We start from the raw sequence: 26,312 nt of genomic DNA, 5'->3' as shown, positions 1-26,312 counted from the left end.
TTCATCTGAGTTCCCACAGCTGACAGTAGCATCCACGGGGGGCTCTCCTCTCCCTTTTCTCTTGCTTTAATGGTCTCTTTCATTCTCCTCATTCTCCTCTATCTCTATTCTCGGCCCCTCTTCCCGCCACACACACATACATTTATCACGAGTGATAAGGAGACTTGGTTAAAGAATTTTTTGTAGTACTGATCAATGATGACTTTGGAGGAGGATCTTTGGTGTGCAAATGGTAATAGGGAAGATCACCAACGTTACCGTACGGGTTTGTGTTGATTTCCTTTGCAAGCAAATTAGCTGACCTCCTTCACCTTTGCTCATCATGTTTGGACGAACCTATCAAGGTGCAAATATTGAGCCGCTTTCATTATTAAGCGTGTAGGAAAACTCATTCGGGCACGATCTCCTTTGTTAACCGGTTCATAATGGATTGCATGGAATAGTGATGTCATATAATGAACCATGCTCATTTATCAAAGTCATTGATGGTTAAAGGCGTCAAAGCTATTAACTGGGTTGGCAGTGAAAGAGTTTTGGCATTTTGGTGCATGTTTTCAACAGTATTGAAGAGTTGCTAGCAACTTATTCCAAATTTGGATAATGTTTTGCTATCTCACACAATTCAGATATACCGTATTGACCCGAATATAAGATTTTTTTCATTGAAATAAAACTGAAAAAAGGGGGTTGTCTTACATTCGGGGTCTAGACAAAAGCTTTTTTCAAACATGAGTCTTGAAAAAGAGGGGGTCGTCTTATAATCTGGGTAGTCTTATACTCGGGCCAATACGGTACATCATGAAGAACCACTCTCAGTCTTTGCCTCATCCGATGCGGGCATTAAACATTCCACCTATATCCTGCCACCGCTCATGACTTCCCACCAAGCTGGAGAGAAAAAATAAATAAAAAAGAAGTGGCAAATGACTTCCGTGGTCACATCAAACCGCCTCGTCCACCATGAAATACGACGCTCTTCAACATACAGCAGCAGCCCCACTGCGACTGTCAGGAAATGCTCTATTTTCCCCCTCGGGTGCGCGCTATGTGTGGCTCCCGTTGTTTCGATCAATCCCAATTTAACAGACACCGGCTCAAAGTCAACCTTCAAGGAGCCATGAAAGCTGACAGGTGAGAACTCACTGCGTCTGCCCAACTCACATCAAAGAAGCAGCAACATTCGCCGCTCCAATGGAAGACGAGCACTTTTTGGAGGAACAAAGAGACTGGGAGAACGGGAGAGTGGGCCCCGTCCACAGACGAGGAATCGCCAAGAGGCTGAATACCAAAAGGATATGAATACTCCAAAAGGTTCCATCTGTGCTATGCTGATTTGAGGAGAATTCAAAGAACATAGCCCGAAATTCAATATTTTGGATGGGCAGACGGGTTCAGGTTACTTTCATTTAGCCTTTTTCGGTTTAAACGTACAGGATAAGCACTCCGACATCCCTCTCGTAGTACTTCTAGAAATTCTATGAATGAAACAATACAAGTCCAGTTCATTTTATTCATTGGCATTTTATGCAAGTAGCATGGAAAGTACATACGTCAGATTAATTTTACTTGGTGTCAAAAAAATGAGTAATTGGAAGTTATGGAAATAAAACAGAACATTCCATCAATTAGATCACTTTACTACGCAGTTCTCAGTTGCGGCCATAACGTCTTCACCTCTTTCCATAAAACCTCTGGAAATCTTTGCAATCTCAGCCTCGGTGCACTTTTTATTGTCTAGCAGCTGTTGGAAAACTTTACACTCTGATGGAGACAAGAGAGAAATGGAGAGGTCCTCTGAGGACCCATTTGAACAGCTTCAGCAGTTTAAGCCACACGCTTTGGTTTTGTACGGCAGGTGCGAACGCTTCGCGGTTCTCCATTTGAACTTCTGTAACATATAACACAGCCATCAAATGATTTTTTAGAAATCAAACATTTTATTCCCGATTATAAATTCTCATTGTTAAATCTGCATATTGGAACACAGCCTGTCAATACTGGATCAATACACTTACTCCAGTTTAACCAATCAAACCTAAAATGGAACCCAAGCACAAGAATTACAATTACCGTACCAGAAAATACGAGAGAATCTAATTAGTGTAATCAAAGCCGGAAAAAAAACAGCAAAAAATATTCGGCATGTGATTAGCAATCAGGTAGGGGGGGTCATAAGGGGTCAATCAGAAGGTTGCACAGCATCGGTTCAATCTAAATGGCTGGTTTTACAGCTTTGTTTCTATCTCTGTTTCTTGTTCAAGTCATTAAAGGCCTGTATCTTCCAAGCAGGAAGTAAAGATTGCAGCCAATGGAAAGCATTTAGATCTCGCACAGATCTGCTTAATGCTGCCCATCGATTGCTTTCCCCTTTTAAAAACAAATGGACAACTCGGGTCGTCCAAATGGACCTTTTCCCAATTACAGGCATGGGTGGCTTTCAATCCTTCTACTGAAACACTCTGGCTTGACTCTGGCTTTGGATGGCTACTTAGCAGCCTTTACTTGTCTGAAGCAAGGCACACATAAACGTCCTTCTCTAAAGAATAAACATAAATAAATCCATAAGGATCATTATAATAAATAGTTGCAATTCTGCCTTTACATGATAATGATATAACTTCTAGTTGTGTGCACCTGCACTATATCGTACTGAAAGCTGCTTCTAATATTTGGTTACATAACCGACTGTCAATCAACTGAGGGTGTAACTCGTCTCGGGTCCTAAATCATCTCCATCTTCCCTGCCTGTGACCCTGAACAGGATATGTCCTATGTATGGATGGAACATGATTGATTGAATACTTTTAGCTACGTGGTGGGGGATGTCATGTTAAATATGACTCTCAAAGTGATTGTCCAACATGGATTTTTTATTATTGTTTTGATTTTTGATTGCAGATTTTGTCATTTTCATTTCCCTACTCATGACAAGAATCACCATAATTGTTTATGAGCAAATATGGATGAGCCTCGATTATATCGAAAGTATTATATTCATCCGGATGCATTCTCTCACTCACCAAAAAGTCATTTATGTTATGATAAAAATTGCATAACCCTTTCCCTAGATCCCTTTTTGCCAAAATTCAGTGTGGCCAAGCAGGGCCCTAAACACGAGTCCGACCTTGTTTTGTACTAAATCTCGAATGAGCGGTGCCAACAGAATCCAAAGGAGCGATGAAGTGGGAGCTGGAAAAAGAAAAAGAAAGAGAAGAGCTGCTGTCAACAAGCTCTTATGGTGAACAGATGTGGGGGAACTCCCTCACTACTCGTTAGCCTGCAGCAATGCATGCACAACCACCCACCCACCCACGCACACATACACTTTAACACACATTCACAAGGAATCACAGCAAAACAATAATTTGGAGTAAATTCCAGAGATGGCTGGAATGTTTGTGGTAGTTTATTTTTTTTTTGCACCAAAAGACCAGAATTTGAGTGAACAAAATAAGATGTTGCAGATAAAGGCAATAAAAAGTGGTTGGACTAAGGAGTTACTTTTTACTCTGTGGCTTTTTTTTTTTTTTTGCGGGACTGCCTCAAGTCAGGATGGCCATAACGGGTTAGAACATTGGTCTGCAGAGCTCGATTTATCTCTCTGTTGCACAGATTGGCCCATTTGATGGTGAAACAGACATAAAGTATCTGCCTCCTTGAGCTGCTCCTAGAAAGAGACGCAATCAGTCAGTGGGCAGTACTTTGAGTCAAAGACTGTCTCCACCCTGAGCAAGCAGGCTTTCTTGTGCATTTATCCTCCCAGGCAGTTATTCTTACACAATAGTATTGAACTGCTGGAATGCTATCTGATTTACAGTGCCTATCCAAGTGAAAGGTACATTTGATTACATAGTGTGTGAGGCCTTATGTTCTCGCTTGCTGAGTGACTATATTATTCAGCATAGCGGATTTTTATAGATGGAGCTGAACTTTACGGACCCTGCATTGCTCAACATAGTGGGGAAATCACTTCCTGGCCTATTTTTTTTTTTTTTCAAGCTGACAATTCTTCAAAAGAAAGCATGTTTCTGGATTCAAGTTTGGACTTTTTTTGGGGGGGGATTCTTAAAACGGCATAAAAAAAATGTCCCAGAGAGTTTTGAGCAGGGTTTATTTCCTTTGACCCTTTACCTCTTTTTTTTTTTTATAATTTAGTATCAAATAGCGACAACAATCACTAATGTGTTGTTTAAAATTGTTCAATTTAAATAAATAACAAAAATGCAATGTGTTGTTTAAAATTGTTCAATTTAAAAACAATAACAAAAATGTGATCGTCGTTTTTTAAGAAATATCTCTAATACTAAATATTTAGTGACTGACGGTAGACCAGAATTTAGACCAGCAAAACGCAGGTCTAAGTTGTGGCGCAGGTGCAATTTGAGTGGATTTAATCAAAGCTTTCATTGGATGATGAGAAATTTGTCTGCAGTCCCTCCCATGCCAGTCTAAGAAAATACCCCAAGACAGAAAATTCCATTAATTATTGATAATTAATGATGCAGAGTCTCACGTGGTCCTTCTGGTCTATTATGTTGGTGAGCACTGGACTGTACACGGTGACAATATATTCCTCTACCAGTACATTTGACACTGGTTACCTGGTTTCTGCTCTTATTTGGCAAGTTAACCTTCAGTATTGCATTCTTGTCATCAGCCTTGGAAAGTCCATACAGAAAATTGAATTAGTTGCAGTCGTTCCGCTCCCTGGTTTGTGATTCTATATGTAAATATTTGGTCGATAGCCCTCTCACCCTCCAGTGTTGTTAAGCTATTAACCTCTTAACAGTAGCGTGTCGCTCGCCCGTTCACTTCCTTACTGTCAGAGTCATTATTTGCTGGATGAGCATTCATTATTAGTTACTAGGCCCGCTACTGGCCTGGGCTAGCTGGGAGGGCTTTCATTGTCTTCCCATTCCACCATCATGATTGCTTTCATTTGGCGTGAACACCTAATTTTCGAGCATAATCTAATTCAGCATCACCTAATTCAGCGACTGAATGAGACGTCGGGATAATTTACTCGGTTCTGTATCGCACAGGGATTAAATGTTTGTCTTGCAAAGTAATGATGATGTGCTGAAAATATGAGCTTCTATTAATTTTTCGCCTGCGCTGCGAGAGGGGGGCAGGTTTGTGCAGGCTGCATACCGAAGGCATGCTAAACACAGACGTGACCCGCGAGGTAGTGACTCATTTCACCTCAGGCGGCTTTGCACTTTGTGACATGGGGTCAAAAATATAACGACCTTTTCAGACCATGCAAATTTGATTTTAAGATACGCATAACGATTTGAAATTTATTACAAAACAATTTTTGGTAATGGAAATAGTTTAGATATTTATATTTGAATTGTCAAGTTTTCATGGTTTAATTGTTTGCTAACAATAAATGCACTTTTCCACAACTATTTTTCAAACCAAAAGTTACAGTGAGTGGTTGTCTTGTTCACCGTAGACAAAAAAGTTGACTGACTATCTGTCAGCACCATCTAATGTCCTTCTGCTTGTGTCCAATGGTAGTCAAACTCATGTCCCAAGAGTTCAATCAGTCATCCAGACAGACGTGAGGCCGAAAAACAGCCCCGTTTAAAAGCAAGTCACTTATCTTCAACCCACTACTCTAACCATCTGTGTATAATCTCAGCAGTGATAAAAGCATGAGTTTGACTATTTATCATTTATCAAAGCTGATATTCATCATCTTTTGCATTTTTGTGTTACTTAGTCATTTCTTTTTGCAGTTTTGCAGCATACAAACTGAACAGGACTTGTTCTTGAGAACAGGATTTGCTCATTTCCTCTCCCCAGTTACATTTTCTTACTTTGCCTTGTGCTTCAATCTCCCAAACTCCTCTCACCCTCTCCCATATTTACTTTCTCGCATGCACGCTTCCCCAAGTGAAGGATTACCCTCCCTCAGATGTAATCCAATCAAAAAAAGCAGGAACTGATTTCTTATCTTCGTAAGATGCTGCATTTCCCCTCATCTCTGAGAACACACAGGCAGCATTATCAGTCATTTGATTACGTCCAGTAAAAATGGATACAGAACAGCGGTTGATTCAGACTCAAGAGTCCAGACTTGTATGTTGAAATCAAATTTAAGTGTGTACCTTATGTATTTGTTTGAAATTTGGAAATAATTAACTGGGGTAAAAGCTGTTCTGGTTGCATAATGAGATTAGATCAGATGTCAAGTTTTGTTTTTTATTTATTTCCACAGCACCTTTTTTCCCGTCACTTTTTATTCACTGATGTAAAAAAATAGTGTTTTCGATTCATTGGACATATGGCCATTAGATGTTTTCATACTGTAAGCGAGGGGCATCGCTGCACTAAATCAGCGGCAACATTAGCCTTGGGCGTCGGCAGCGCTAACAGATGTTGGTCATGAAGGACAGCTGATCTTATGAACTGTCTGCTCTCATAAACATGTTTCTCTTGCTTCCATATGGACTAAACACATGTAGTATCACATTTACGACGTTTCAGAAGGCCGACGACATCAATTTTGATCTGCATCTGGGACATTTTCCCCAAATATGTGTTTTTATGATGGATCGTTAAATTGATTCCAAGTGGGTGTATTTGACCTATAAACTGTATTTAATTTTAATACCAGTCAGCTACCACACCGCATTGTCTCTTTTGTTCGAAGCTTTTTTTGGGCTGAAGAATGCTCGGCGTAATTGCTCAAAGGTGATTGCACTGGCAGGTTGCAATGAGGCTTGAGCTCCCAAGAGCTGCACCCTGATCCCTGCATAGGGATATGATTAACCGCCATCTCTTGTCATTAACTGTGAGGGCTTTTGGCAAGCAGGGCACTCCAAGTGTGTAATTGTCATATTAGACCCATTGCTGGGTCAGATCGAGTATTGGAATCAAGTTCCCGGCTTAAGTACATTGTGAAATTGACCCAATTGTTAGATCTTGTTTGTTTAGGGATATATGATAGCTTTGCTGATGTTTAATGTGGGATGGCTATATAATGGCACAAAAAAAAAAAAATGATATCACTCGTCTCAATAATTCTGAGAATACAACAGAATATTTAAGACGGTGGAGAATACGGACGGATAAAATAAGAATGCAGAATGTGCGATATCTTTTCCTTTCGGCTTTTCCCCTCAGGGGTCGCCAATGCAAACCATCTGTACGATATATCAGGCAATAAAACTTGTAGCAATTGCAAAAGGAATTTAGAAGCCCGGCATTGATCTTCTATGTTTCCAGTTTGCCTCTGCAGACCAATCGGAAGAAAGATTGCTAAGAAATGGAGATGCTCACCCGCCTCTTGATGGTACTTCAGAAGCGAGCACAGTTTTACTTAGGCTGCCAGACCATGCCGCCTTATTTGGGCAGTTAGCGTCACTTTGTAACCGAGTAAACAGAGTGATGAGGGAATAAATGGGAAAGCTAGCAATTTTTTTTTTATTATCAGCAAGCAGTCAGGGAAAGAAGCATGGAGAAAAAAGCGACTGATGTAATAGTTTTCCTCATTTCACATATTTGTAACCACAATCACTTCAGATTTGCGTGTGTGCACATATGACAGGAAGCGAACGACAACACAGACTTTCCTATTGTGGCTTCAGAGCCGGTTTGAATGAATGAATCATTGCACTCACATACCACATGTGCACACACACACGTAAACAGCACAAATAAACAAGTCAAGCTATGTTGTGGTGATGATCTTATTTTTGCTGCACAACCTGAGCGAGTGAACTCTGGGGATGGAATGATGAAGCAAGCAGGGACAGACGGAACAGGGTGGGGAAGGTAAATCTCTTACAGCTGCTGTGATTCACTAGAAATGACCTCAGCAGGCCAGGCCAAGGGGAGTGTATGCTTTACAGATTCACAGCATATGTGCACACTGTGCAGCAGGAGACAAGAGCTCGGAACGCATTGCTTATTTCTCTAGAGCTGAAAATGACGGTTCAGGATGTGCAGTACGCAAAAGTATTTTATTCAAGTCTACGGTGATGATAGGAATTCAATCTGTGTCGGTTTATATTCCATGTATTGTATTGATGCTTTTGTAAATGAGAGAACGAATTAAAAAAAAAAAATTACCTTCTGAGAGAAAAAAATAATGCATTGAAGTCATCGCTGTCAGACTGAAATTATATTTCTGACATATTCACAGGAAATGTGTTTCCGAGCTACGCTTTAGAGAAAAATAACACCCCGCCGAGCGGGTGTTTAAATAATAGATTAAAAAGAGGGATTGTTTAAAGAAGAGTCGCACATGTGAAACTCATTGGAATCATCTCGGCATGATGGTGGGATTCCAGACAAAGCAGCAAATGTATGTTGGAGGGAGAGACTAGTTTAGTCTCGGTCCAAATATTTAGCAGCCACGCGACGACCATCAGAGCATATCAACAATGGCTTTGCCGTAGAGACTGTGGAGAACATGGCCGACATCCTTTAAAGTGTTTATAGTTGTTGGAGTGGGGAAAGATAAATGAGTAAACCTGTGTTTTTTTGGGAAGATGAGAATTTATGAATAGAGGTTTGGCCCAAACACTAAAAATTGCGCTTCCCTCGGCTGCCTCAATGGAGTTTCTCCGCCGGAGTTCAGCTCCAGGAAACAGATGTGGCCCGATAAGAGAAGAGGATGTCATATTGTGTGTGTAGAGTTTCTTTCTTAGTGTGTGTTTTCCTATTGTAAATATGATGCGTGTTCTTCCACTTCCAGCTGCTTCCCCCTTGTTCCATTTGACCTGAGGGACAATCGGCTGAGAACAACACCCGTAGCCTGTTGATGACACGGAGGTTAACATCTCGGCAGAGGTACAGTGAATCACAGCGATGTCATCCATCTTAAGTTAGGACTCTGTTTTTCTTGTACAAACTGTTTTCTGTGGATAGGTAAGTGACTCATTCGCATTTTGACTAAATTGCTATTACACCTAATGATTATAAAAAAACAATACTGGATTGCACTCTTGGATAATTTTCAGCAATCATATTAAAAGGCATTTTATTACAATTAAAAATAACAAAGTCACTTATTGCAAAAGAGCTTAAAGACTCCCTTCAGGATTTCATAAAATGCATGAGCTTTTTCAAAATACAGTAAAAAAAATACTCCGTCATGATTGTAAATAGAAAAAAAAAATAATAATTAAAATACCGGTCCGAATTGGAGCTCTACAGTTATTGCCATTTTGGTAATATTTTCAAAAGCAGAATTGTTTCAAACAGCTCATGGGTGGGAGATTATATTTTACTAATGTTGTGTCTAGTGCGTGTTTAGTGGGTGGTTTTAAAGATTAAAGATTAAGATTAAAGTCCCAATGATCGTCACACACACACCTGGGTGTGGTGAAATTTGTCCTCTGCATTTAACCCATCCCCGTGTGATTTTAATCCATCCCCTGAGGGAGAGGGGAGCAGTGAGCAGCAGCGGTGCCGCGCTCGGGAATCAGTTGGTGATCTAACCCCCCAATTCCAACCCTTAATGCTGAGTGCCAAGCAGGGAGGCAATGGGTCCCATTTTTATAGTCTTTGGTATGACCCGGCCAGGGTTTGAACCCACAACCTTCCGGTCTCAGGGCGGACACTCTACCACTATGCCAACTTATCAGTTTATATTGATTCATTATTCAGCACATACACACACATGGTTGAAGGAATGCAGTACATCATTTTCATGCTAGATGCATGATCGCAACCTTTATCAGGCATATAAAAAGGTGACCTTTCTATGAAATAAGCGCAGACCCTCCCCTACGCGTTAATTCCAAACAACATGACACGAGCGTTAGCATGGAATATCAATACTGCAATCTGTTTTTTTTTTTTCTTTAACCGCGCAACTTCCTCACTGCAGAAAAAAGAACTTTTCCCTTGGTGATACAGACTTGGGAAAAGATATTCCTCTGTAAAATTCATGAATTCTTAACTTTGGAGGGTATATTTCACTACTGATCTATTGGGTCGTGATAAGAATTCAGAGGTGAACCGAGCTGGAGGACATCTTCAAAGATGGTCGAGGACATCACAGGAAAGCCAATGAGGCGCGTTGCCCTCTTCCAACACCGTCGGAATTTCACGCGACTTCCTGCGACAGGATAGGCTGTGTGAGACATTTGGATGCCGTTGCTGTCAGCTGCCATTAACTTGATTTAATCAAGGTTCTTCAACTTTGACAAAAAATGTCTGTGTAAGCAAGTTAATATGGTAAATTACTCGCAGGGCCGAATTGATGAACATCATTTGCCCTATTCTTTTTAAAGGACACTATTAATCAAAGAAAGGACATGCACGTTATATTAAATGTTGGCGAAAGGTACTGAAAGAAATATTGTTTTCAAATTTAACTCCCTCTATGGTGTTTGGATTGAACTTAAGCAAATATTCTACTATTTAAATCAACAGATGTAAACAAGACAGTAATGAATGCAAGCAAGTTCATATTATGAACAGAAATAGAAAAAAAAATGATTTGCATCTTCTAAGCACACAGCTCTGAACAGTTCTGTTAGCAATGATAGTTCCAAAAGATCACGAAAGGTGTCCTGGCTGGTCCACCGATTTTATAGAGCACTCAAGTTGGCCAGTTGGCAATGACACAGACAGATATTATAAGTCAGTGTAGCATAAAATGATTTTCCAGCTGTTATTTTTTAGGATAAAACGACTATATTATCAATTTAAACTGATTTTTATGTGTGGCTTCATGCTTCCCTTCACCGGGCTCGATTATCAATGATGACCATCCTGAGCATGCGTTGGCCCGGGCAAATAACCCCTTTAAGACAAGGACACAATCAGAGCAAGTTGCCTCGAGTGGGGTTGACAGTGGTAAGCTTCTGGAGGTGATAAAGGCCCTTTGAACCTAAAAGCTGCTTGAGGATGCCCCCGTGGAGAGTTCCACTTTGATACTGGCTGCCTTCATCTCAGTAGGACAGATATGTGTAAACAGAAACAGACATATATCTATTATGAGATTGTAGCGCTTAACTGGTGGACAATCACTGAAAGGTCCAAAATGTTTGACCTAAAAAATAAATAGCGTATTTTCCGAACGGTACTTTTTGCACAAGCTTTGAACCCTGGGGCTGATAGTCTAGTGCGGCTTGTCTATGAATCTTTCATGATTTTTATGATATTGTAAGAGGATTTGTTTTGGTAATAACAATGAGTAGTTTTAATTTAAAACATCGCAGGCTTATATGAACAAAAGAGGATTTCACACAAATTTTAGCTGGTGCGGCTTATATTCAGGTGCGGTTTGTAGTCCAGAAATTACGGTACTTGTAATGCCGCTAATAAACTGTTTTACGTATAAATTTGTCATTCAAATCTACTGTTACGGTTACCTGAGGTCAAATCTAATTTTAAAAAATTTTATTTGGGGAAATCAGTGCAGTTGGTGCTGCTCATTTAGCATATATAGTCTTGAAAGCCCCTTTTTTTTTTTTTTTTTGCTGAAACTTTGACACACACTCATCACCATGACAAGGAAACTATGGTTCATGTTTGGAAATGTTTTTGTTTTTTTCCCCCACATGGAAAAGACTCCCAGAGAGATGTGCAGAGTACGGTTATGGAACAAAAGATGTCCCTGCTCAAGTGTTAGGAACAGTTCATACAATGTCTGCCTGGAAAGAACAATGTCAGTTGGCAGTCATGATTGATGAACCCTCAGCTCATTACTTTGAGTCTGTAGAAAAAGTCCGACAGACTAATCTCTGTGTGGTAGATCACTATACGTATATATAAAATTATTTTTTCCGCCAAAATAAATTGCAATAGGACTTTATAGAAAGCCGGTAAAGGTGAGAGGTCACAAGGCCAGAGTTGCCCACAGGGCAGCTATCAGTCGTCAGACAGCGAGAGGAGCTCCACAGCTGCTTAAACCATCGCTCGCACACACCCGTCTACTCGCTGGAAGTGTGTGCAGGCACGGAAACATAAATGCATCCTCTACATACAACAGAGCATCTATAATTGCATCTGGACTTGAGAGCAGGAGAAAAAAAAATAACTGGAGGGCTGATCTTGATATTGCTGTGACCTCAGAAGACATTTAAGCAAATTGAGTTACATCTGGTTGTGCATGTTTGTCTTTTATACAAAAGTCTGGTTTTGGATGCACATTATTGGCTCTTTATTTTAACTGTCGCATTTGAACGCCATGATTTTTTTTTTTTTATATACCTGTAAAATGTACTCAAATCAAAGCCATAATTTGATTCATTTGGACACAGACAATGTTATTCTTTGTACTGTGTCGGTTTTGTTCAATTATTTGTGTCATCTTTTAACATACTACCTTGTTGAGGCTGGCCTGTTTTTTTTTTTGTTTTAGACAAAGCCAGAAAAAGCCAAATCTAAACAAAACATGCACTCTTTGAGAAAATTGTTCAGGAAGAAAAATTATTGGCAAAAATCCCCAAATGCTGGTTAAATATGCTCTTTGAAGGTAATGAGGCGTGCTCATGGCGCACAAGCGGGGAGCACCGCAGTGCCAAAGCAGCATGTTCACAATTGGAGTTCCATTTCGTTCTTTCTCTCTCTCTCTCTCCCGCTCTTTTGCTTGCACATCACTTTTTTTAAGGCAGGTATTGTACAATTTTAATGAAGTGAATGTATGTGCTTGTGCCCGTCCCTCACATGAAAATATTCTTGAGAGAACAAGGTAGAGAAATAAAAAGACATCAACTTTTACATGATGGTTATAACGTTCAAACGAGGGAACTGAGTAAAAAAAAAAAATGTCACATCACTTTGAGTGCCATTAAGAAAGTCTGTTCACACAAAAAGTGTTACATCAAACACGGTCGTTCCGTGGTGTGTTTATGGCGCATGGTGTCTTCTCCGGTCGTTAATAATACATGTAGTGTTATTGGGGGGAAATGATATTTTTTTATGGTGTCCCAAAGCACTTCAGAATCTGATGAAGAATGTTTAAATGGTGGAGTTATTGGCCAACGTTTGGTGGTAAAAGTAATATGGGATCATGAACAATTTACGAGAATAACCACAAAAAACAAAGAGTTTCAGATGTCAGTAATCATTTATTTTACTCGCTGTAATAGGGCAATTCTTTCCAATGCGGACTTCCCTAGAAAAATATTATTATTATTAATCTATTATTATTATTATTACAATTAGTACTTTTTTGTGAGGCATTCAAATCAAATTTAGAAATTAAATAATATTTGATACTGCAACTTATTGTTTACAGAGGAGTCAAACTATAACCGTCCAATTCACATGGCAACAATTCTAGAGGCCTTCACAATACATAAAGAGGAGGAAACCAAATCCGGCTAATCTGTAATGCATTAGCAATATGTTACAGCCCATTAGTGGTTAACAATGATAGCTGATTTTCAGATGGCACTGATAGCCATTACGGTAATTCGCTGCTGCCTGTGTCAACTCCCCGTTGACGACGACTGCTTCCGGGCGCTGACATCGGATCAATAATGCAAGCTTCCCTTAAAGTTCTTCCTTGTGGTTCCTCTTGAGCTAACGATGCAGGTTAATTGCCTTGTCATAATTTGGTGGTTCATTGGTAAAGCATCACGAGAAAAGTGAATCCCGTTGTGTATTGCCTCTGTAGTTTTATTGATGGACCACCAAAGTTGACCTTTCACTGGGTCAAGAGGAAACTGTTTAAAGAAACAACTTGGGTTCTTTTCCACTGGATGCGACGAATCTAAAGAAGGTGATGGACGAACAAATCGCCCTTGAGCAAGATCCTTAACTTCTGCAGACACTTGTGGTCCATTATGTATTTTGTCCATATTGGTGTCCTGTCAGGTTTCCTCCCTATTCATCTCACCAGGGGGGTCGGGGCCGCCTCTATTGATGGCCACCGCTTATTAATCAGACCCTGGGCGGACACTAAAGGCCTGACATTTGTTAGCAACTCTACAACAGCATGCCATTAGGGCATCACTGTCGCACATTAGCCTGAATAAGTCATGAGGGGGCCGATAAAGCTGCAACTTCCTCTCGCATTAGGGATGAACGTCTTTCAGGCACATTTTGTTAATATGCATGCAAGAAGCAACAAGGGAGGCGAGAGTGCGATAGGCAAACAAAGGAAGAAAGAGAAGCATTAAGGACACGGGACAAACTAAAGTCTCCTTAGAGAGAAGGACATTCAAGATCAATTGCGAGGAGAAGATGCAGACTAAGTGGTTCTCTTATAACGAGAGAGGAAATGATTAGGACTGATTTTCTTGGAAGGGGAGCAACTTCTGATACCCCAATTGTTGGGGCTGATTCTGAATCAAAATTTGAAGAAAATATCACTGACCTAAGCTTCATCAAATTACACCCAAGGTTTTTTTGTGGGGTTGTGTTCATCAAGCAAACAAAGAAACCATAATGAATCAAGCTATTGTAGTTCCTGTAGCAGTGTATTGCCACAGCATCGCCTCATTTAACCCGCATCTATTGGAGTGTAAACTGCTCTAAATGATTTGTTGACGGTAATTGGACATAGCACTTTAATTAAACAGTTTGAACTCTGTTGCATGTGACCAACTCATCAATTCCTCATTACTGAATAAAACGTTGTGACAGAAATATTATAAAACCAGGTCAGGACCAGTGTTGAGCTCAGAAATTGATTCCATCATTCCGTACAGATTTGTTAATTGAGAAAGCGTATTTTTTTCGCTTGGAAGATTCAAAAAAGAGGATTCTGCGCCATTGTGGGTGTGAACACATATTCCTTCCGACCAAACCATTAGGTTTAGAAATCTTGTCACTCCACTAAACTCAAGATCTTGTTTTGGTGTCGCAAGTATACATGACTCATCCAACCGAGCCTTACCCCACACACACACAAAAAACCTTTTTCCATATCTTTCTAAACTCATTGCGGCTCACAGAACCCTTAAAAAAAGTTATATTTTGCATGCCAAGCCAGTTGTTGGCAGTGTAGTATATAATTAACCGCCGCAAAATAGCCCCACAATCAGAAAAAGACTGACTGAAGAGATGATTAAGCAGAGTGGTCACTTCAAGTGACCTTGGACTCTCCAACATCACAATTTTAGGAAACCATTCTGGACCTCCTTATTTCCACTGTTTGGGAAGTTTCTTTCCCCAACATAGCTCAGTTGTCATGACTATTCATTATTTCTAAAAGCAATAAGAATATTATTCAATATTTGTATACTGTTCACACCCTCTACGGAGCATTTGCAAAACATGATTAGTTGAAGATGTTTCCTCACAAGAGATGCACCTACCTCAATTGAATGCTGATCCATGATTTTGGTTGTCACGCAGCATGTGTGCGTAAATCAATCAAGCCCCTTGTATCTCATCAGTCCCACTTACGTATATCAGCCTACAAATAAATGACACCCCGCAGGAGGGGAGATCAATAAGGAATAAGGTGAAAGTCTTTGTGCTTCCTACCCACAGGCCAACGAGCATGGGTTGAAGCTAAACCAAATCTTTGTGTTCTACCTGAAGCCATTTGACTCACAAATGTCACTCATTAATTCCATTCCAAGACTGACATTGATTGGCAAAAGGATGAGAAATGGATTTCCAGCATCGTACAAGGTACAAACTGCACATCTGTTTAAAGTAAATTCACACGGCGTGGTAAATTGGAGATAATTTGTAAAACATTATATAGACTTACATACAGGATTGTCCCAGAGAATTAGAATATTGTGAAAAAGTTCTTTATTTTCTGTAATGCAATTAAAAGACAAAAAAATAAAATAATAAAAGGCTTGGAATATTTCAGTTGATTTGTAATGAATCCAGAATGTATGATATTTTTGTTTTTTTTAATTGCATTACAGAAACTAAAAAACTTTATCACAATAGTCGAATTTTCCGAGACAGTCCTGTAGGTTATCTGTCGAAAAATACATTGGGGAAAAAACTTTACCAAATATTTTATACAAAGAGTAATAAAACTGATATACATTTTGGGTTACTTGAAAAAAATGCACCTGTTTTATTGGGAGACTCCCGAGTCTGTTACAGTTAGGGAATTTTCTTTTTTTTTTTTTTTTGGTGGGGCTAATTTTGGTTGTAGCTTACAGTAGCTCTGATCTACGCATTTGCAAACAAATATATCAAACGAGCACCTTTGAGACAGTGTAACTCCTAAATTAGCATGATTATTTCTGTTCCTGTTCAAGATCTCATTAGACCAGAACACCAAAACAAAAAACAACCACAGCAGTACTATATTGACACCCAACCGCCAGACACCGTGAGTGCGAGTATATGAATTACAATCTGACACGTGAATGTACACAGTGTTCTGTCTTCCTTGTAGGGTGTTCCTTTGTCATTAAAATAGCAGTCAATTAACTATGACTCAGTCCTGTCCCACTCCCAGAGAAGTCTGGTAAAAAAAAAAAAAAAAAAAGGGCTTGTGGTAAACCATAAAAGGACAAGGAGAAAAGTCTTTAGAGGACATCTTCTCCTCCTATTCATGATTTACGAATGAGTAGTCTTTTGATGTTGGCCTCTACAAACAGCATTTATTTTCTTATTCACCGGTTCACTATGCGGCAGATGGACTTTAGCAGCACCGCGCCCATTATAAACTCAATATGAGTGTATAGAGGGCCGTGGAGTATGTTTTCTTCTCTATCTAACTTTAATTATCGTGCGTTCAAATCACACAATGGCCCTATCTTGGAAAGATGTTTTTTTTTTTTTTTTTTTCATTGGCATGCAGTTGTAATACGCTAGGAGTGTCATTACAAATGGTAAAAAAAAAAAAAAAAAACATGCTGCCTTTCCAACAAAACAACTTTTAATGATTGTTAAAAATCATCTATGGCTTGGGTGGACTATTCCATCAATATTAATCATAGATATGGGCACGCCCTGTGTCAAGTAGTCAGATACTAGATATTTGTAACTAGGTCAAGTAGGAATTAATGACACAAAATATTGTTTTTTTTTACAGTGATCGGGGTTTTACCCAGATGAGAATCAAATTCTCACTTCTATATCGTATCATTTTATTCAGTGGGAACTTGCCAATTGTCATCATAAATTCCAAAAAAAGCTGATCACAATAGCTAGAAAAAAAGTTTTTTTTGCTTCTTATCCTTCTCATGTGCATATTTTACTCTCCCTTGCTAAGTATAAAATAATTCATTTTCCTCTCAGAAGCAAACAATGCAAAACAAAGTGGATAAATACGACAGGTTTGCCAAAAATGAGTTTTGCACAGCTTAGCAGTCATTGTTTTAGCCATTTTGCAGCATTACATGGCAATGCGTCATAAGCGACTAAACGAAACGACCAGCTCCTGGTATATGTTTTCCTCCCAGAACAAATAGCTGCGGATACACACTTAGGTATAGTAAATGGGCGCTCTTCCTCTCTGTGAACCGTAACTGAGATTACGTAACAGCTGAGTGTTTTTCCTTTGCTGACAGCCACTTACGAGGACTGTGATTTAACGTTTATTTACAGGCAGCGGTGGTCCATGTTGAGGCTTTGAATAAACCAGAATAGCGGGAATATTAGTATTGGTGGAATAAGTGGAACCAGATTTGTGCAATATAAAATCGCCTTGATGTTTTATAGAAAGGAAAATACGGTAAATTTATAACACTAGGATTTTTTAAATTTATTTCTTCTTGGGGAGTCTGGCTGTTTAATTGAAATAGTTTTAGCAAAACTAACATGTCGTTCCCATCGGCTCAAGCAAGTCCAGTCTTGAGTGTATCTGATACTACCGCTGATCTTACCCAGGAGCATGTTTTGTCACTTTGGGTTTGAAGTTTTTCCCATGAAATGAAAGTTGCAAAGGTCAAGCACTCGGTTTTTTTTTCTGACATCATATTTCCACGCATATCCGTAGCACACGAGGTCACGTGTGGCTGGAAGGGAGTTTCTCTACTCTTGGTGGGATCACAGAGGATACCCGGCTTCTTTTCCCATGTTTACCCCGGCCAATGAAAACACAGGAACACGCCACATTCCCTGCAGCTAGTCCCGGTGACACGGCGACCTCAGGGAAAGAATGAGTAAATACCAAGAATGCCAGAAGAGGAGGAGAGTTGTTGGAATTGCCAGAAATCTTTTTCAACTTGCACCAATTAGCAGCCACCTGAGCTTCATTTAGGTTCAGTCTTTCATTGGACTTAAGAGGTCATTTATTTTCATTTACCAACCCCCAGTCTACGCTTTTTCGCGGTGATCCAAGTGTCAGATACGATTTAACCTTTGCAAAGGGGTCCCTGCAGAACAAAACGTGCAGGTGATGCATGGTTTTATTGCATCGCCCGCTTCCTACGCCAACTTTTTGTGGATAGGAATAGACAGGACTAACATTATTTGATGGATAGATTTAGTTTTCTTTTTTCTGTGCCTCATTTCAACATCATTTTGAACATCATTTTATCCCTAAGTGAGTCAGGGATTTTTATTTCTGGAATTTGTTTTTCCAAGCCGGCCTGCGCTGTAACAAATGGCCAAACAAGATGTAATAGTGTTTATGATTGTGGGACTGAAAAGAGCAAAATGACATCCAGATGCTCCCAATTACGCAGCCTCAGCGCTTAGTTTGCCGGGGTTGTCGTAATCCCCTCCAAATGCAAACAGACACTGATGACGATATTTGCAGGCAACTCGTTTTAAATGGATGATGTCATTTATCTAGTCCGTGCAGAAATATCTTCTCGTGATACACCATCTAAATTGATTTGATTTGGCTTTCAAAGCATTTCAATAGATCAACAATAGCCATTTTTAATTTATTTTGACATCTAATAGTATGCATGAACTGTATTTTTATGAAGGGCTCCAATTATGTAATAATATTACATTAGGTTAGTATTAAGATAATATCCCTGCAATATTAGCATTGGAGTAAACAATTTAACACACTAGTTAAATTGCGACTAAATGAAGCGTATCATCTTTTGTGCAAAATGCTACCAAATACTCCTGAGAGCAGGCAGATATGAAAGAGGATAACAACTTTGAGTGGAAAATGTGTCTCAGGCTTCAAATAGCGCCGGATGACTCACATCAACTGTAAGAAAAACAACATGGCGTTCCGATTTGTACCGCTGAATGTTCACTGGAGAAATGGACCGTTTTTAACAATTGTAAATATTTGAATTAACTCACTTGTGATATTTGTTCTTTTTCCGTTGGTTTCTTTCTTTTGAAGCCTTTTGACAATATTCTCAATTTCATAAAGATATGACTTCATCCAGAGATTGGCTAACATACAGATGTTTTTTTTTTTTTTTGGATGCCTTCTCAGTGAGGTTATGCTGACCTGATGTGGCATGAGAAGCTCCACGCTAATGAGATTCATTGAATACAAGAAAGGCGCCTCCCTCCCAGAGATTGTGGGCTTCCTCTGGAGCTGGAAATGAGTACGGCATGTTCTCCTTGAGACACAATGTGCTTAGCCATGAAAATACCATTAGGGGATATCCCTGCTTGCACTCCTACACATGATCACATCCAGAATGTATGAAGGCGTGCATATGTCCATGCTCAGTGGAAATTTCTCCAGAACTTCCGAATGGTTATCTTGTCAACCCTGAGCATGACCACCCTTTAAAAGCCTCGTCCTAATGGAGGCAACAATTAAGTTATAAAATGGCCATCAGCATTATGTAAAAGGAGGGTAATATGCCAACAATTTGGACGTTGACTTCTTCCGGGAATTGCACATGCTATATCGGGGGCACAATATTTCAAGGCTATTACCTTGAGTGCTTTTTTATTCAGTCTCATTATTTTTTAAACAGCATAAGAACTCATGCAAATGTAATATTAATTTTTACATTGCTTTCATTTTGATTCCTATGGAACTGTTTAAAATTCAGTGATTTTTTTCCTTTCTTTATCCGAGGAAAGCACAGTTAGTGCCATACTGATTTTTATGGGGAATAATCTTTTTTTTTTTTTTTTAAATGTGAAGTCATTGTGCATCCCACACCCAAATGGGAGCCAATAACATCAAGATGCATGCATTTATTAAAATGTACAATTCAGTCGGCATTCATATATGCACCCATCCAACACAGCATTAAAAAAATATATCTTAGTGTCCTTATTTTGTTTTTTTTTTTGTAATACAGTATATTCAGTACATAACACCAATTTGGTATCCGACAGGCCCCTAATTTAGATCCTAATGAGAATTTTTCATATCTGGAAAAAAAAATAGCTGGAGACCATTAATAGTTTATAGCATGAGTTAATGATAGCGATGCTTCCTAATTGAGCTCTACAGAGCGTAACTATCTGGTGGTCCTTTGCACTGGTGCCAGGAATGTCTCATTAATTCACCCCCCACCCCCACACACATCTTTTTAAATATGCATGCAGAATACATTCGAGAAAATAGTTATTCATGTTAGCAAGGATAAAATATATTTTAGTGTACCTAATAAATCATTTCACAAGAAGGAAGAAACAAAATGATATAGATGTTGTGCACCCACACATAATTAGCATTTTTGCGATACAGTTACCATGGTTATGGTTTGTACCGAGCAGGTTTATTTCTATCCTTCTAGATTTAGACCTGTTATTTGGACACACAGCAAATCTTGGCCTGCTGATCTGGCCACACTTTCCACTGAAACCGCACACAGACTTACGTATTAATAGCAGTGACTGTATGAGCACATGATGCTCGTGTTGCTGCCTGGCTGCCAACCGCCAGTACAGTAAACACTGCGTTGCCATAGCAGCTACGTGAGCGGTTGACAAAACAGCGGAAACAGGAAGGGATTCCCTTTCAGTGACGGTGTTGCATGGATTCCCGTCAAGCTTCGCTTCTGGCACCGCTGGGGGGGTTTCCCCCACTTTCTTCGTGCCAACTGGTCTATGGTTAAAAAGCCCTGTACATGTGGTGGATATAATTACTCCCACATGCGGACGAGATGCTGTCTTGGTGTGCTGCATTGAGAGAGTTTCAGTCGCTGGGATGTTTGCGTGATTTTTGTTTTTGTGCCTTCAGTAAAAAAAAAACAGAACCTCTTGGAAAGAGGTGACGTGCAGAGAAGCAGACAGTGTATCTAGACTTCAGTGTTTCCAGACTAGGGGCAAAATTCCAACATGGCAGATGGTGACTGAGACAGTCAGTCGGGAAGAAGAGCTGTACTTAAACTGAAAACGAACCCGGTGCGTGTGCGTGTCTCTCACTCTGCTCGGATCACAATCCAACACACAATTGTATTGATAGAACAGAAGCTCTTACAAGCTCTCGCTTCAGAGCTGTGTGGGGTGAAAAAGAAAAACACAGCCTTGTTATCACTGAGAGATGTTGAAAAGAGAGCTGACCCACTGTTTGGGGAATTAGGAAAGTTTTCCCTTGGTTACTAGCTTTTCTATTTTGAGGAGGAGAATAAAAGCTCGGAGGACCCGTTTGAGAGGAGGGTGGAGATTAGAATAGCTACGGCCTTCCTGTTTGATGTTCAAATAAACACAGCATTCCATGTCATGCCAGCTTTCATAGTGAAGATGTGGTTCTTTCCCAAAGTGAACTTTGGAGTTTTATATTTTATGCAAAGCTTTTGACAGAACTACAAAGAAAACTGAATTTATACTCTATGTTTAGTGAGTCCCATAAAATGGAATGATCTTCATTTCCATTCTAATGATTCTCACACACTTAAAATTCCAGAAATTAACATTGTTTTGAGCAAAATCTAAGATCAGCAGATCGTGAGGGAGCAAGGAGATCCCTCCCAAGCGGGAATTATATTCACCCTAACCTCATTGTGTACGGCTGGTGGAAGCCACTACAGCTGAGGGAATTTCTGTCAGAAATATTTGCTTTTTTTGTTCGAGGGAGGAAATGAGGGGGAACGGTGGAGGGAGGGCGGACGGGGGCGGTTGCTTAAATTGAATCACCACGGCAACCCCAATAACAGTTCCCTTCCCTTTCCTCACCCCCCCCTTCAAATTCACACAAGAGGAAATGAATTTCAAAACGTAGACTCAACCGTCATTTATTCCTGCCAAGCAACAGAGACATCATGGACTTGATAAACATTTTGTGACACGACTCTGCATTTATTACAGCTCTTTGTTTTGCAATCAGATAATATGAGCCAAATTGATGTTTATCTAGCTTTTGCTACCCAGACAAATCCCATATGAAGTCGCTCTGACCAATGGAGCAAATACCAGGTTGGTGTTTCGGAGTCTGCTGTCATTTAATCCGCAGCTGTAGCTCACAGTGCACTCTGCACATTAGCAGTTGTCAGGCTTGCCGGTGGCTTTTACAGCCAATTAAGCATGTCGAACCAGTTGGAGGACATCGGAGAGAGAAAGCACTCTAATTGGCTGATCTGCTCTGATATGGGAGTCGGCAAGACAAAAGCACTGATTGTTCCAATCCGCACTGTGGTCTTTCATTGATTACTTTAAATGTGAAGTTGCTAAATTTAAAAGTGTCTTGGGGGAGGCACGATAGCAACCATTTTTTTTAACTTTTTTTTTTTTCTATCAGATCACTGCCACCGCTGTCGTGTAGGTGAAGAACATATAGTGTACCATATATGACGAGTACATAAAGAAAAATGACTTGTCCCTGAAGCGGTACTCTCACAGGTACTGCTTTCATCACAACCGACACTCCACTTTTACAACTTGGGCATACCTGGCCTCTAAAATGTACAAAGATTCATTTTAGAGCCTAATCATTTGCCCAATTCTGTTTATTAGCTTCGTTCCAAAAATATTATTGGCATAGTATGTTGTTGCATGCTAAGACTGAACTAAATTGAGCCAAAAGCCAAATTTCTGTTCAATCTGACTCTGAATGTGCAAGGAATCTAACAGAATCATTGCTGAAGATGCAGATAACATAATAGAACACGTAGCGATGTCCCGATTCTTTTTTCTGTTTACAAAAATGGCATCACACCATCTGTCGATAAAACAGAAAGCAGACAAGAGGCTGCTGCAAAGCCCATGCTAGTTTGAGACCCTCTCCTGTGTATCACCTCCAGGATTTCTCGTAACGTTTGCTTCCATGTCCCCAGTCTCTATTTCTTTGTGACTGGACAGTAAAGTCTCCAGATACGTGACACCATATGTTTTCCGATGCAGTAATGACTGCTCGAAGCACTACTTTTATGACAGCTGGCCTCTGGCGGCTTGGTGATCAGGGACATGTCTAGGCCTCAATTAGAGATTGTGCGGCGAGCATTCCTTGCTAAGCGGAAGCCTCAACCGACCACAGTTGGAAAAACTTAGCTGTACTGTAAGTCAAACTCGATCACAAAATCCATGAGCACCTAGAAGAAAGAAAACGAGCGCATCATACAAGGAGGAGGAGACGAAGATGCAGAAAGAGGGAGACGGCAGACACCAAAGGCGTTTGGAGTTCATGATCACTTTGCTTGACTGTGCTGTGATTAAAGTGAGGAGTCTCCGGAGAGTGTGGCGGCTCCAGGCCTGCCCAGTCAGTTCTCTGGCTTCCTTGATCTTCTCGTTGTCGCCCACAGAAACGTAGCACCGAACCTTCACTCAGAATGGGCGCCTTTTATTGCTCGGTGTTCATCATCCACTCTGAAGAATGTGCAAAGCAAGCAGAGATCGTCATGGCGCGGGCATTTTAAAGGAAGGAGGTCCACGCCGGATGAACTGCTAGCCTGGATTGTTGCGAGGTCTTTTGATGTTTAAATGAAGATAGCTGGCGCGTTTCTCAAACTTGAACTTGGGGAAAATTAAGTCTAAAGAGGCTCCAAGAAAGTTACCTAAAAAAAATGCATTAATAAGTGAATCTGAGCTCCCTTTCAACTTACATCAAACCATTTTCCTTGAGGTGAAGTTTGTATTTTTTTTCATATAATTGATAATCACAACCTCCCGGGCTCAAAGGGAGGATGCCAGGAGAGCAAATGTCACTCTCAGTCTTAATTAAATTCAGAAGTCAGTGGCGATAGGCTGACGAGTCCGTCATTGGCCCCGGCCCCTCCCTTAACCTTTTTCTTCTGGTCAAGTGACCTTCACTCCATGTCTGTAGAACGACCGACAGCGAAGGGAAACGTCTCGGGATGGGAGGGGGAGGATGTGAACGTGCAGGAAAAAAAGATTGCCACATTATACAAATTCATATGATGCGGCAGTCTGGGTAATTACACTGATACTCACTTAACATGCGTCGCAGACAAGCCCGTCGTTTATCAGCCGCATGACCTCTGGCGAAGGATCTCTTTCTCTGATATGTCTAATTATTCATTTTCCTCATTCTTTCCTTTCTGCCACCGGTAACAAACAGAAAGAAGGGGGAGAAAAAAAACCTTTGTGTGTACCATGTCGTCTAAAGTGGTAAACATTACAGCACAGCTGGGTGGGAGGGAAGCTTTGGGAAGTGATTCACTGATGTTTTCTGCGTGAGTTTTAAATGAATTCAACTTGGCTCTAAGCGATTCAGTATAATGCTTTCTTTTGAGGAATTAAAACTACACGGCAATCTCGGTTCTTGAGCCTGTGGCTCTTCGGAGCAGCGGGGGTGTGTGTCTGTGTCACTGCTAATTGTTGCAGATGGAAAAAGGCTAGCTTCCCTAAGGTTGCTTTGACTGCGTGTGTCACATTTATAACAGTGCTTGTCCAAATATTTGGTTGGATTTCCAACATCTGATTTCAGGCTTTACCTTATTGGCCACACCCATTTTTTTATTGTTTTAGTGTACCGTATTTTCCGGACTATGAGGCGCACCGGACTATAAGGCGCACCTTCAATGAATGGCCCATTTTAAAACTTTGTCCTTATATAAGGCGCACCGGACTATAAGGCGCACCATTAATGCATCATGTCAGATTTTTAATCCAAATCAAATCATTCTCCACTTTATCTTTTTTATTTCAACTTCAGACGCAACAAATTACTTTATAATCACAAAAAAAATGATCCATAGTCCTTTTGATTCATGATTCATAGTCTTCAGCGGGCCACTTATGATTGATTTCATGACAGGGCCAGTTTAAATTTAGAAATTTGGTCCATAGGTAAGGCGCACCAGACTATAAGGCGCGCTGTCGGCTTTTGAGAACATTTTAGGTTTTTAGGTGCGCCTTATAGTCCGGAAAATACGGTAATTATAAAATGTGTGTTGTATGTACAAATCAGATGTGGAATAATTTCCGGTGTCAGATTACGTCGAGTGAACATATGCCGATAAAGCGATCAATCCGGTAGTTGTCGTTTACATAACTGTTGACTCAAGGCAACTACCCCGCCTGTGTTGTCAATCATCATATTGCCACAGTTGACTCCCGTCAACACACAGTTTTTATTGCAGTCTTTATATGACCACTCTTTGCACACATTCCACTTTGAAATTCTAGCTGCTTCTGCAAAGACATGATTGACGACTTGGAATACCATGATCCGCGTGCACTTCTGATTTAACAATAAGATTTTTCTCATTCTTGGCATTAACAGAGCTCATGTTGGAAACACACCACCAGCCATTGCGTTAAAGTCAGGAGTGTACTGTAACGTGTCGTAAAGCTGCCACTGATATTTCTGGGTCACATGTATGCTGGGAGCCTTTTGCACTGTTCTAACCTGCCAGGTTATTATGTAACACTTTGGTCGACTCAAACACTCGCGCCCGTCTGTAATTTTCCACTCTGCCCGTGTACACCGAGGATTACCTGTATGAATAGTGAATCTGACAGGATTAAAAGCAGGGAGGCTTCGGTTCAAACCCAGGGTAAAGAGCAAACAGCTTTGAGAAAAGTCCAAATAATAGGGTTAAACTCTGACTCTGTCCATTTTCAGGCGGCCCACATTCCATTTTGAGTTGGTCTGCTGCTTGACAGCTTTCACTATATATATATTTTTTTTACGCTTTATAGAGCAGCTTATGGAGACGGGTAGCTGGATGACAAGTGGAGCACAAAGAAGAGCTCAGGCATTAGTCAAAGAAGTGAAGTACTTTCCAACGTCTTACCAACAGATGAGACGCTCGCCTTGACGGTTAAAAAGCTGCGCTTGTGCTTTTGCCTGATTTACTTCGGAAGAACACATTTTGTTTAGACGGCGTACTATTTTGCAAGTAAACGGTAAACATCATTCAAGTGTGTCACAGTGCTGATAATGTAAGACAATGCAGAAAGTTCCTGCATTGCATTAAGAAGAAACATCATCAGTCGAAAGGAAGTGCAACCTTGCCAGGAAGTCAATGAGGGAACTGCAATGACTCATCAGGTAGTTTCGACTTGAAGCATGACCACATACTGAATTTGTGCTGATTATTCAAGCACCACTTGCTTAAATGTGCTGATTAGGATGCAGAAAACAAAACATCGTGCCCGTCAAGATAGCAAGAAATCGGCATTAT

The 26,312-nt window shown here is 40.3% G+C and overlaps 1 long non-coding RNA gene across 1 annotated transcript in view; it reads left to right on the top strand.

Moving 5' to 3' along the window:
- The window catches only part of LOC133143884 (uncharacterized), an 81,397-nt gene extending 72,282 nt beyond the window's left edge, over positions 1 to 9,115 (top strand). Inside the window, exon 4 of the long non-coding RNA XR_009710502.1 lies at positions 8,711 to 9,115. This is a non-coding gene — a long non-coding RNA (uncharacterized LOC133143884). The remainder of the gene's footprint in view (positions 1 to 8,710) is intronic.
- The last annotated feature ends 17,197 nt before the right edge of the window (positions 9,116 to 26,312 follow it).

The sequence above is a fragment of the Syngnathus typhle genome, linkage group LG19 (genome assembly GCF_033458585.1).
Source record: "Syngnathus typhle isolate RoL2023-S1 ecotype Sweden linkage group LG19, RoL_Styp_1.0, whole genome shotgun sequence".
Classification (NCBI taxonomy): domain Eukaryota; kingdom Metazoa; phylum Chordata; class Actinopteri; order Syngnathiformes; family Syngnathidae; genus Syngnathus; species Syngnathus typhle.
Note: the sequence above shows the minus strand (reverse complement) of the source record. Positions and strands in the feature narration are given on the sequence as shown.